This window comes from Hyla sarda, unplaced genomic scaffold (assembly GCF_029499605.1).
Source record: "Hyla sarda isolate aHylSar1 unplaced genomic scaffold, aHylSar1.hap1 scaffold_238, whole genome shotgun sequence".
NCBI lineage: Eukaryota > Metazoa > Chordata > Amphibia > Anura > Hylidae > Hyla > Hyla sarda.
This window is the reverse complement of record NW_026609065.1, coordinates 45254-57630: the sequence shown is the minus strand read 5'-3', so window position 1 is coordinate 57630 and position 12377 is coordinate 45254. Positions and strand designations below refer to the sequence as shown.

Here is a 12377-nt window from a genome sequence, read left to right as displayed (position 1 = left end):
TTTTTTCACGTTTTTTTACGTTTTTCTCCTTTTCGCCTCTTTTCTGGGCGTATTATTCTTCTTTTTCTTCTTTTTTTTCGTCTAATGCATACCCCATCAGTGCAGCAATGCTTATTCAATACCGCCAGCAGATGGAGACACTGGGGGATAATTTTCTAAGGATTTATACTGATTTTTCCTGTCTGAATTTGTCGCACAGAAAGTTGCAGGCCAAATATGTGTGACATTTCTGCGACTTTAGCTTCTAGAGCATTTTTACAACATTATACATAGGTGCTGAATACATAAAAAGCGACTGTTCAGCGACAGACAAGTCGCATCGGCTGAAAGTAGGCCAGAATGTCAGTCCATGTTGGAGCAGGTTTAGATACAGTCTAAAGCATAGATCTCAAAGTCTGTGCACAGAATTTAGCAAGGGCCTCGCACCTTCTGATGCATCAGGTAGGTGCACTATAGCATAGCCTAACCCTCTGTACTTTGGTCTATATTGATGCGGGACATAGACAGCCAGCTGATGACCAATCCATTAGTGCAATGGATGGCTGGAAGCATTTGTCTTTGCCTTTGCAATACCACAGAAGCAATGCATGGTCAATGTACAGCAATGACACACCTGTGTGAACAGCCAGGAGACCCCCCCATGTTATGTTACATAGTTACATAGTTAGTACGGTCGAAAAAAGACATATGTCCATCAAGTTCAACCAGGGAATTAAGGGGTAGGGGTGTGGCGCGATATTGGGGAAGGGATGAGATTTTATATTTCTTCATAAGCATTAATCTTATTTTGTCAATTAGGAACATTCAGCACCCACCCGCTATCAAGGCAGCTGCCTATCATGTCATGCCCTACCTGCACAGGTGTGCTGGCTACTCAAATGATCCAATTAAGGAGGCCATTTAGTCAGCAGCAGCAGAAGTCCTGTGCCTGGACGCTCCAACAGCGGCCAGACACAAGCAGAAGCAGCAGAAGCAGCAGCAGCACCACCTTTTGTTTTTTGGCTGCAGCAGCAGCAGCAGCAGCAGCAGCAGCAGCAGCAAGGCCCACAGGGCTGGCTAGCTGGCTAGCCAGCAAGCAGGTAGCAATGAAAGTAGGAATCTTTCTTTTTAACCCTGTAAGGGGGTGGTGCACTGTACCCGAAGATACTGCCATATCGGGTCAATGCATAGGGCGACGGAAGCAAGCTTCGAAATCGGCCCCCGTTCTCAAAAATCCATTTAATATATGGTCCCCAGATAGGGGACGTATCAGATATTAAACTGATAAGAACAGATACTACACTTGATCTTAGCCAAAAGGCCGAGAAGCGATAACCGTGAAAGGGGCGGGCCCAACAAGGTCCCCTTCATGGGCACTATCACTGCTTGCTGTCAGGGAGGCTGCCAGACAATTTTCCATGCACACTCTGGGCTGGGGGGCAGTCAACCACCAGTACACACAGCAGAACCTAAACCCATACCATTATTGCTAAGCAGCAAGACAGGGGCCCATTGCACTCCCACGGGGCCTTTTTAAATGCAATCCATAACCCGGATTTGCCAGGAACCCTTCTTACTCCTCCTACTTGCATGTGACACTGGGCTTAGGATCTGCATAGGAAACACACACACAAGCACACACCTACCTTTGTTGCCTGCAGATGCCTCCTTGGCTGTCCCCAAACGGTATCAAACCAACACCCACGGGAAGCTGTAAGCATAGAGGACATGCCTGCACCCCATTGGACTTACCTGTGTGGGTTAAATCCGGGTTATTTGACAACCTATGGCGGTGATGGTTCTGCTCAGGCAGAGCAGTGCTGATGCTCCTCATAAAGCTGTCGCTGCTGTGAAGGTTCTAGGTGACATCACAATCCCTATGGTTACATACACAACAAAGCTGGGTTGTTGTTGTTTACACTCTGCAAGGCCTGTGGAAGTGAGTGACATCATAGCACTGTAGTTCTGAGGGTTCTAGATGGATGCAACAATCTCCTGTTGCTTCTATGAAGGCCATAATAGACGACATCACCAAACAGCTCCATAGTCACATACACAGCAAAGGAGAGATGTTGTTTACACCTAGTGATGTCAGTGGTATTGAGTGACATCACAGCACAGTGCTAAGGCTCCTGGGCCTGGACACAGCAGCGGCTGCAATATCTCAACGGAGAATACGTTTATATATATGTGTGTGTGTGCGCGTATATATATATATATATATATATATATATATATATATATATATATATATTTCTCCGCCGAAATCACTTTTAAACCCATTTCCACCTTTTTTTCCCTTCTCTTCCTCTTACTTTTTTTTCACGTTTTTTTACGTTTTTCTCCTTTTCGCCTCTTTTCTGGGCGTATTATTCTTCTTTTTCTTCTTTTTTTTCGTCTAATGCATACCCCATCAGTGCAGCAATGCTTATTCAATACCGCCAGCAGATGGAGACACTGGGGGATAATTTTCTAAGGATTTATACTGATTTTTCCTGTCTGAATTTGTCGCACAGAAAGTTGCAGGCCAAATATGTGTGACATTTCTGCGACTTTAGCTTCTAGAGCATTTTTACAACATTATACATAGGTGCTGAATACATAAAAAGCGACTGTTCAGCGACAGACAAGTCGCATCGGCTGAAAGTAGGCCAGAATGTCAGTCCATGTTGGAGCAGGTTTAGATACAGTCTAAAGCATAGATCTCAAAGTCTGTGCACAGAATTTAGCAAGGGCCTCGCACCTTCTGATGCATCAGGTAGGTGCACTATAGCATAGCCTAACCCTCTGTACTTTGGTCTATATTGATGCGGGACATAGACAGCCAGCTGATGACCAATCCATTAGTGCAATGGATGGCTGGAAGCATTTGTCTTTGCCTTTGCAATACCACAGAAGCAATGCATGGTCAATGTACAGCAATGACACACCTGTGTGAACAGCCAGGAGACCCCCCCATGTTATGTTACATAGTTACATAGTTAGTACGGTCGAAAAAAGACATATGTCCATCAAGTTCAACCAGGGAATTAAGGGGTAGGGGTGTGGCGCGATATTGGGGAAGGGATGAGATTTTATATTTCTTCATAAGCATTAATCTTATTTTGTCAATTAGGAACATTCAGCACCCACCCGCTATCAAGGCAGCTGCCTATCATGTCATGCCCTACCTGCACAGGTGTGCTGGCTACTCAAATGATCCAATTAAGGAGGCCATTTAGTCAGCAGCAGCAGAAGTCCTGTGCCTGGACGCTCCAACAGCGGCCAGACACAAGCAGAAGCAGCAGAAGCAGCAGCAGCACCACCTTTTGTTTTTTGGCTGCAGCAGCAGCAGCAGCAGCAGCAAGGCCCACAGGGCTGGCTAGCTGGCTAGCCAGCAAGCAGGTAGCAATGAAAGTAGGAATCTTTCTTTTTAACCCTGTAAGGGGGTGGTGCACTGTACCCGAAGATACTGCCATATCGGGTCAATGCATAGGGCGACGGAAGCAAGCTTCGAAATCGGCCCCCGTTCTCAAAAATCCATTTAATATATGGTCCCCAGATAGGGGACGTATCAGATATTAAACTGATAAGAACAGATACTACACTTGATCTTAGCCAAAAGGCCGAGAAGCGATAACCGTGAAAGGGGCGGGCCCAACAAGGTCCCCTTCATGGGCACTATCACTGCTTGCTGTCAGGGAGGCTGCCAGACAATTTTCCATGCACACTCTGGGCTGGGGGGCAGTCAACCACCAGTACACACAGCAGAACCTAAACCCATACCATTATTGCTAAGCAGCAAGACAGGGGCCCATTGCACTCCCACGGGGCCTTTTTAAATGCAATCCATAACCCGGATTTGCCAGGAACCCTTCTTACTCCTCCTACTTGCATGTGACACTGGGCTTAGGATCTGCATAGGAAACACACACACAAGCACACACCTACCTTTGTTGCCTGCAGATGCCTCCTTGGCTGTCCCCAAACGGTATCAAACCAACACCCACGGGAAGCTGTAAGCATAGAGGACATGCCTGCACCCCATTGGACTTACCTGTGTGGGTTAAATCCGGGTTATTTGACAACCTATGGCGGTGATGGTTCTGCTCAGGCAGAGCAGTGCTGATGCTCCTCATAAAGCTGTCGCTGCTGTGAAGGTTCTAGGTGACATCACAATCCCTATGGTTACATACACAACAAAGCTGGGTTGTTGTTGTTTACACTCTGCAAGGCCTGTGGAAGTGAGTGACATCATAGCACTGTAGTTCTGAGGGTTCTAGATGGATGCAACAATCTCCTGTTGCTTCTATGAAGGCCATAATAGACGACATCACCAAACAGCTCCATAGTCACATACACAGCAAAGGAGAGATGTTGTTTACACCTAGTGATGTCAGTGGTATTGAGTGACATCACAGCACAGTGCTAAGGCTCCTGGGCCTGGACACAGCAGCGGCTGCAATATCTCAACGGAGAATACGTTTATATATATGTGTGTGTGTGCGCGTATATATATATATATATATATATATATATATATATATATATATATATTTCTCCGCCGAAATCACTTTTAAACCCATTTCCACCTTTTTTTCCCTTCTCTTCCTCTTACTTTTTTTTCACGTTTTTTTACGTTTTTCTCCTTTTCGCCTCTTTTCTGGGCGTATTATTCTTCTTTTTCTTCTTTTTTTTCGTCTAATGCATACCCCATCAGTGCAGCAATGCTTATTCAATACCGCCAGCAGATGGAGACACTGGGGGATAATTTTCTAAGGATTTATACTGATTTTTCCTGTCTGAATTTGTCGCACAGAAAGTTGCAGGCCAAATATGTGTGACATTTCTGCGACTTTAGCTTCTAGAGCATTTTTACAACATTATACATAGGTGCTGAATACATAAAAAGCGACTGTTCAGCGACAGACAAGTCGCATCGGCTGAAAGTAGTCCAGAATGTCAGTCCATGTTGGAGCAGGTTTAGATACAGTCTAAAGCATAGATCTCAAAGTCTGTGCACAGAATTTAGCAAGGGCCTCGCACCTTCTGATGCATCAGGTAGGTGCACTATAGCATAGCCTAACCCTCTGTACTTTGGTCTATATTGATGCGGGACATAGACAGCCAGCTGATGACCAATCCATTAGTGCAATGGATGGCTGGAAGCATTTGTCTTTGCCTTTGCAATACCACAGAAGCAATGCATGGTCAATGTACAGCAATGACACACCTGTGTGAACAGCCAGGAGACCCCCCCATGTTATGTTACATAGTTACATAGTTAGTACGGTCGAAAAAAGACATATGTCCATCAAGTTCAACCAGGGAATTAAGGGGTAGGGGTGTGGCGCGATATTGGGGAAGGGATGAGATTTTATATTTCTTCATAAGCATTAATCTTATTTTGTCAATTAGGAACATTCAGCACCCACCCGCTATCAAGGCAGCTGCCTATCATGTCATGCCCTACCTGCACAGGTGTGCTGGCTACTCAAATGATCCAATTAAGGAGGCCATTTAGTCAGCAGCAGCAGAAGTCCTGTGCCTGGACGCTCCAACAGCGGCCAGACACAAGCAGAAGCAGCAGAAGCAGCAGCAGCACCACCTTTTGTTTTTTGGCTGCAGCAGCAGCAGCAGCAGCAGCAAGGCCCACAGGGCTGGCTAGCTGGCTAGCCAGCAAGCAGGTAGCAATGAAAGTAGGAATCTTTCTTTTTAACCCTGTAAGGGGGTGGTGCACTGTACCCGAAGATACTGCCATATCGGGTCAATGCATAGGGCGACGGAAGCAAGCTTCGAAATCGGCCCCCGTTCTCAAAAATCCATTTAATATATGGTCCCCAGATAGGGGACGTATCAGATATTAAACTGATAAGAACAGATACTACACTTGATCTTAGCCAAAAGGCCGAGAAGCGATAACCGTGAAAGGGGCGGGCCCAACAAGGTCCCCTTCATGGGCACTATCACTGCTTGCTGTCAGGGAGGCTGCCAGACAATTTTCCATGCACACTCTGGGCTGGGGGGCAGTCAACCACCAGTACACACAGCAGAACCTAAACCCATACCATTATTGCTAAGCAGCAAGACAGGGGCCCATTGCACTCCCACGGGGCCTTTTTAAATGCAATCCATAACCCGGATTTGCCAGGAACCCTTCTTACTCCTCCTACTTGCATGTGACACTGGGCTTAGGATCTGCATAGGAAACACACACACAAGCACACACCTACCTTTGTTGCCTGCAGATGCCTCCTTGGCTGTCCCCAAACGGTATCAAACCAACACCCACGGGAAGCTGTAAGCATAGAGGACATGCCTGCACCCCATTGGACTTACCTGTGTGGGTTAAATCCGGGTTATTTGACAACCTATGGCGGTGATGGTTCTGCTCAGGCAGAGCAGTGCTGATGCTCCTCATAAAGCTGTCGCTGCTGTGAAGGTTCTAGGTGACATCACAATCCCTATGGTTACATACACAACAAAGCTGGGTTGTTGTTGTTTACACTCTGCAAGGCCTGTGGAAGTGAGTGACATCATAGCACTGTAGTTCTGAGGGTTCTAGATGGATGCAACAATCTCCTGTTGCTTCTATGAAGGCCATAATAGACGACATCACCAAACAGCTCCATAGTCACATACACAGCAAAGGAGAGATGTTGTTTACACCTAGTGATGTCAGTGGTATTGAGTGACATCACAGCACAGTGCTAAGGCTCCTGGGCCTGGACACAGCAGCGGCTGCAATATCTCAACGGAGAATACGTTTATATATATGTGTGTGTGTGCGCGTATATATATATATATATATATATATATATATATATATATATATATATATTTCTCCGCCAAAATCACTTTTAAACCCATTTCCACCTTTTTTTCCCTTCTCTTCCTCTTACTTTTTTTTCACGTTTTTTTACGTTTTTCTCCTTTTCGCCTCTTTTCTGGGCGTATTATTCTTCTTTTTCTTCTTTTTTTTCGTCTAATGCATACCCCATCAGTGCAGCAATGCTTATTCAATACCGCCAGCAGATGGAGACACTGGGGGATAATTTTCTAAGGATTTATACTGATTTTTCCTGTCTGAATTTGTCGCACAGAAAGTTGCAGGCCAAATATGTGTGACATTTCTGCGACTTTAGCTTCTAGAGCATTTTTACAACATTATACATAGGTGCTGAATACATAAAAAGCGACTGTTCAGCGACAGACAAGTCGCATCGGCTGAAAGTAGGCCAGAATGTCAGTCCATGTTGGAGCAGGTTTAGATACAGTCTAAAGCATAGATCTCAAAGTCTGTGCACAGAATTTAGCAAGGGCCTCGCACCTTCTGATGCATCAGGTAGGTGCACTATAGCATAGCCTAACCCTCTGTACTTTGGTCTATATTGATGCGGGACATAGACAGCCAGCTGATGACCAATCCATTAGTGCAATGGATGGCTGGAAGCATTTGTCTTTGCCTTTGCAATACCACAGAAGCAATGCATGGTCAATGTACAGCAATGACACACCTGTGTGAACAGCCAGGAGACCCCCCCATGTTATGTTACATAGTTACATAGTTAGTACGGTCGAAAAAAGACATATGTCCATCAAGTTCAACCAGGGAATTAAGGGGTAGGGGTGTGGCGCGATATTGGGGAAGGGATGAGATTTTATATTTCTTCATAAGCATTAATCTTATTTTGTCAATTAGGAACATTCAGCACCCACCCGCTATCAAGGCAGCTGCCTATCATGTCATGCCCTACCTGCACAGGTGTGCTGGCTACTCAAATGATCCAATTAAGGAGGCCATTTAGTCAGCAGCAGCAGAAGTCCTGTGCCTGGATGCTCCAACAGCGGCCAGACACAAGCAGAAGCAGCAGAAGCAGCAGCAGCACCACCTTTTGTTTTTTGGCTGCAGCAGCAGCAGCAGCAGCAGCAAGGCCCACAGGGCTGGCTAGCTGGCTAGCCAGCAAGCAGGTAGCAATGAAAGTAGGAATCTTTCTTTTTAACCCTGTAAGGGGGTGGTGCACTGTACCCGAAGATACTGCCATATCGGGTCAATGCATAGGGCGACGGAAGCAAGCTTCGAAATCGGCCCCCGTTCTCAAAAATCCATTTAATATATGGTCCCCAGATAGGGGACGTATCAGATATTAAACTGATAAGAACAGATACTACACTTGATCTTAGCCAAAAGGCCGAGAAGCGATAACCGTGAAAGGGGCGGGCCCAACAAGGTCCCCTTCATGGGCACTATCACTGCTTGCTGTCAGGGAGGCTGCCAGACAATTTTCCATGCACACTCTGGGCTGGGGGGCAGTCAACCACCAGTACACACAGCAGAACCTAAACCCATACCATTATTGCTAAGCAGCAAGACAGGGGCCCATTGCACTCCCACGGGGCCTTTTTAAATGCAATCCATAACCCGGATTTGCCAGGAACCCTTCTTACTCCTCCTACTTGCATGTGACACTGGGCTTAGGATCTGCATAGGAAACACACACACAAGCACACACCTACCTTTGTTGCCTGCAGATGCCTCCTTGGCTGTCCCCAAACGGTATCAAACCAACACCCACGGGAAGCTGTAAGCATAGAGGACATGCCTGCACCCCATTGGACTTACCTGTGTGGGTTAAATCCGGGTTATTTGACAACCTATGGCGGTGATGGTTCTGCTCAGGCAGAGCAGTGCTGATGCTCCTCATAAAGCTGTCGCTGCTGTGAAGGTTCTAGGTGACATCACAATCCCTATGGTTACATACACAACAAAGCTGGGTTGTTGTTGTTTACACTCTGCAAGGCCTGTGGAAGTGAGTGACATCATAGCACTGTAGTTCTGAGGGTTCTAGATGGATGCAACAATCTCCTGTTGCTTCTATGAAGGCCATAATAGACGACATCACCAAACAGCTCCATAGTCACATACACAGCAAAGGAGAGATGTTGTTTACACCTAGTGATGTCAGTGGTATTGAGTGACATCACAGCACAGTGCTAAGGCTCCTGGGCCTGGACACAGCAGCGGCTGCAATATCTCAACGGAGAATACGTTTATATATATGTGTGTGTGTGCGCGTATATATATATATATATATATATATATATATATATATATATATATATATTTCTCCGCCGAAATCACTTTTAAACCCATTTCCACCTTTTTTTCCCTTCTCTTCCTCTTACTTTTTTTTCACGTTTTTTTACGTTTTTCTCCTTTTCGCCTCTTTTCTGGGCGTATTATTATTCTTTTTCTTCTTTTTTTTCGTCTAATGCATACCCCATCAGTGCAGCAATGCTTATTCAATACCGCCAGCAGATGGAGACACTGGGGGATAATTTTCTAAGGATTTATACTGATTTTTCCTGTCTGAATTTGTCGCACAGAAAGTTGCAGGCCAAATATGTGTGACATTTCTGCGACTTTAGCTTCTAGAGCATTTTTACAACATTATACATAGGTGCTGAATACATAAAAAGCGACTGTTCAGCGACAGACAAGTCGCATCGGCTGAAAGTAGGCCAGAATGTCAGTCCATGTTGGAGCAGGTTTAGATACAGTCTAAAGCATAGATCTCAAAGTCTGTGCACAGAATTTAGCAAGGGCCTCGCACCTTCTGATGCATCAGGTAGGTGCACTATAGCATAGCCTAACCCTCTGTACTTTGGTCTATATTGATGCGGGACATAGACAGCCAGCTGATGACCAATCCATTAGTGCAATGGATGGCTGGAAGCATTTGTCTTTGCCTTTGCAATACCACAGAAGCAATGCATGGTCAATGTACAGCAATGACACACCTGTGTGAACAGCCAGGAGACCCCCCCATGTTATGTTACATAGTTACATAGTTAGTACGGTCGAAAAAAGACATATGTCCATCAAGTTCAACCAGGGAATTAAGGGGTAGGGGTGTGGCGCGATATTGGGGAAGGGATGAGATTTTATATTTCTTCATAAGCATTAATCTTATTTTGTCAATTAGGAACATTCAGCACCCACCCGCTATCAAGGCAGCTGCCTATCATGTCATGCCCTACCTGCACAGGTGTGCTGGCTACTCAAATGATCCAATTAAGGAGGCCATTTAGTCAGCAGCAGCAGAAGTCCTGTGCCTGGACGCTCCAACAGCGGCCAGACACAAGCAGAAGCAGCAGAAGCAGCAGCAGCACCACCTTTTGTTTTTTGGCTGCAGCAGCAGCAGCAGCAGCAGCAAGGCCCACAGGGCTGGCTAGCTGGCTAGCCAGCAAGCAGGTAGCAATGAAAGTAGGAATCTTTCTTTTTAACCCTGTAAGGGGGTGGTGCACTGTACCCGAAGATACTGCCATATCGGGTCAATGCATAGGGCGACGGAAGCAAGCTTCGAAATCGGCCCCCGTTCTCAAAAATCCATTTAATATATGGTCCCCAGATAGGGGACGTATCAGATATTAAACTGATAAGAACAGATACTACACTTGATCTTAGCCAAAAGGCCGAGAAGCGATAACCGTGAAAGGGGCGGGCCCAACAAGGTCCCCTTCATGGGCACTATCACTGCTTGCTATCAGGGAGGCTGCCAGACAATTTTCCATGCACACTCTGGGCTGGGGGGCAGTCAACCACCAGTACACACAGCAGAACCTAAACCCATACCATTATTGCTAAGCAGCAAGACAGGGGCCCATTGCACTCCCACGGGGCCTTTTTAAATGCAATCCATAACCCGGATTTGCCAGGAACCCTTCTTACTCCTCCTACTTGCATGTGACACTGGGCTTAGGATCTGCATAGGAAACACACACACAAGCACACACCTACCTTTGTTGCCTGCAGATGCCTCCTTGGCTGTCCCCAAACGGTATCAAACCAACACCCACGGGAAGCTGTAAGCATAGAGGACATGCCTGCACCCCATTGGACTTACCTGTGTGGGTTAAATCCGGGTTATTTGACAACCTATGGCGGTGATGGTTCTGCTCAGGCAGAGCAGTGCTGATGCTCCTCATAAAGCTGTCGCTGCTGTGAAGGTTCTAGGTGACATCACAATCCCTATGGTTACATACACAACAAAGCTGGGTTGTTGTTGTTTACACTCTGCAAGGCCTGTGGAAGTGAGTGACATCATAGCACTGTAGTTCTGAGGGTTCTAGATGGATGCAACAATCTCCTGTTGCTTCTATGAAGGCGATAATAGACGACATCACCAAACAGCTCCATAGTCACATACACAGCAAAGGAGAGATGTTGTTTACACCTAGTGATGTCAGTGGTATTGAGTGACATCACAGCACAGTGCTAAGGCTCCTGGGCCTGGACACAGCAGCGGCTGCAATATCTCAACGGAGAATACGTTTATATATATGTGTGTGTGTGCGCGTATATATATATATATATATATATATATATATATATATATATATATATATATATATTTCTCCGCCGAAATCACTTTTAAACCCATTTCCACCTTTTTTTCCCTTCTCTTCCTCTTACTTTTTTTTCACGTTTTTCTCCTTTTCGCCTCTTTTCTGGGCGTATTATTCTTCTTTTTCTTCTTTTTTTTCGTCTAATGCATACCCCATCAGTGCAGCAATGCTTATTCAATACCGCCAGCAGATGGAGACACTGGGGGATAATTTTCTAAGGATTTATACTGATTTTTCCTGTCTGAATTTGTCGCACAGAAAGTTGCAGGCCAAATATGTGTGACATTTCTGCGACTTTAGCTTCTAGAGCATTTTTACAACATTATACATAGGTGCTGAATACATAAAAAGCGACTGTTCAGCGACAGACAAGTCGCATCGGCTGAAAGTAGTCCAGAATGTCAGTCCATGTTGGAGCAGGTTTAGATACAGTCTAAAGCATAGATCTCAAAGTCTGTGCACAGAATTTAGCAAGGGCCTCGCACCTTCTGATGCATCAGGTAGGTGCACTATAGCATAGCCTAACCCTCTGTACTTTGGTCTATATTGATGCGGGACATAGACAGCCAGCTGATGACCAATCCATTAGTGCAATGGATGGCTGGAAGCATTTGTCTTTGCCTTTGCAATACCACAGAAGCAATGCATGGTCAATGTACAGCAATGACACACCTGTGTGAACAGCCAGGAGACCCCCCCATGTTATGTTACATAGTTACATAGTTAGTACGGTCGAAAAAAGACATATGTCCATCAAGTTCAACCAGGGAATTAAGGGGTAGGGGTGTGGCGCGATATTGGGGAAGGGATGAGATTTTATATTTCTTCATAAGCATTAATCTTATTTTGTCAATTAGGAACATTCAGCACCCACCCGCTATCAAGGCAGCTGCCTATCATGTCATGCCCTACCTGCACAGGTGTGCTGGCTACTCAAATGATCCAATTAAGGAGGCCATTTAGTCAGCAGCAGCAGAAGTCCTGTGCCTGGACGCTCCAACAGCGGCCAG

General features: G+C 45.7%; 5 non-coding genes across 5 annotated transcripts; all 5 read right to left on the bottom strand.

The window, feature by feature from the left end:
- Nucleotides 1–1121: 1121 nt before the first annotated feature.
- On the bottom strand, nucleotides 1122–1312 carry LOC130322857 (U2 spliceosomal RNA). The gene has a single exon (XR_008868282.1). It is a non-coding gene; the product is annotated as a U2 spliceosomal RNA (small nuclear RNA).
- A 2093-nt stretch (nucleotides 1313–3405) lies between these two features.
- LOC130322856 (U2 spliceosomal RNA) lies at nucleotides 3406–3596 on the bottom strand. The gene has a single exon (XR_008868281.1). It is a non-coding gene; the product is annotated as a U2 spliceosomal RNA (small nuclear RNA).
- A 2091-nt stretch (nucleotides 3597–5687) lies between these two features.
- Nucleotides 5688–5878, bottom strand: LOC130322855 (U2 spliceosomal RNA). Its single transcript, XR_008868280.1, has one exon. It is a non-coding gene; the product is annotated as a U2 spliceosomal RNA (small nuclear RNA).
- A 2093-nt stretch (nucleotides 5879–7971) lies between these two features.
- LOC130322854 (U2 spliceosomal RNA) lies at nucleotides 7972–8162 on the bottom strand. Its single transcript, XR_008868279.1, has one exon. It is a non-coding gene; the product is annotated as a U2 spliceosomal RNA (small nuclear RNA).
- A 2093-nt stretch (nucleotides 8163–10255) lies between these two features.
- On the bottom strand, nucleotides 10256–10446 carry LOC130322853 (U2 spliceosomal RNA). The gene has a single exon (XR_008868278.1). It is a non-coding gene; the product is annotated as a U2 spliceosomal RNA (small nuclear RNA).
- Nucleotides 10447–12377: the final 1931 nt, after the last annotated feature.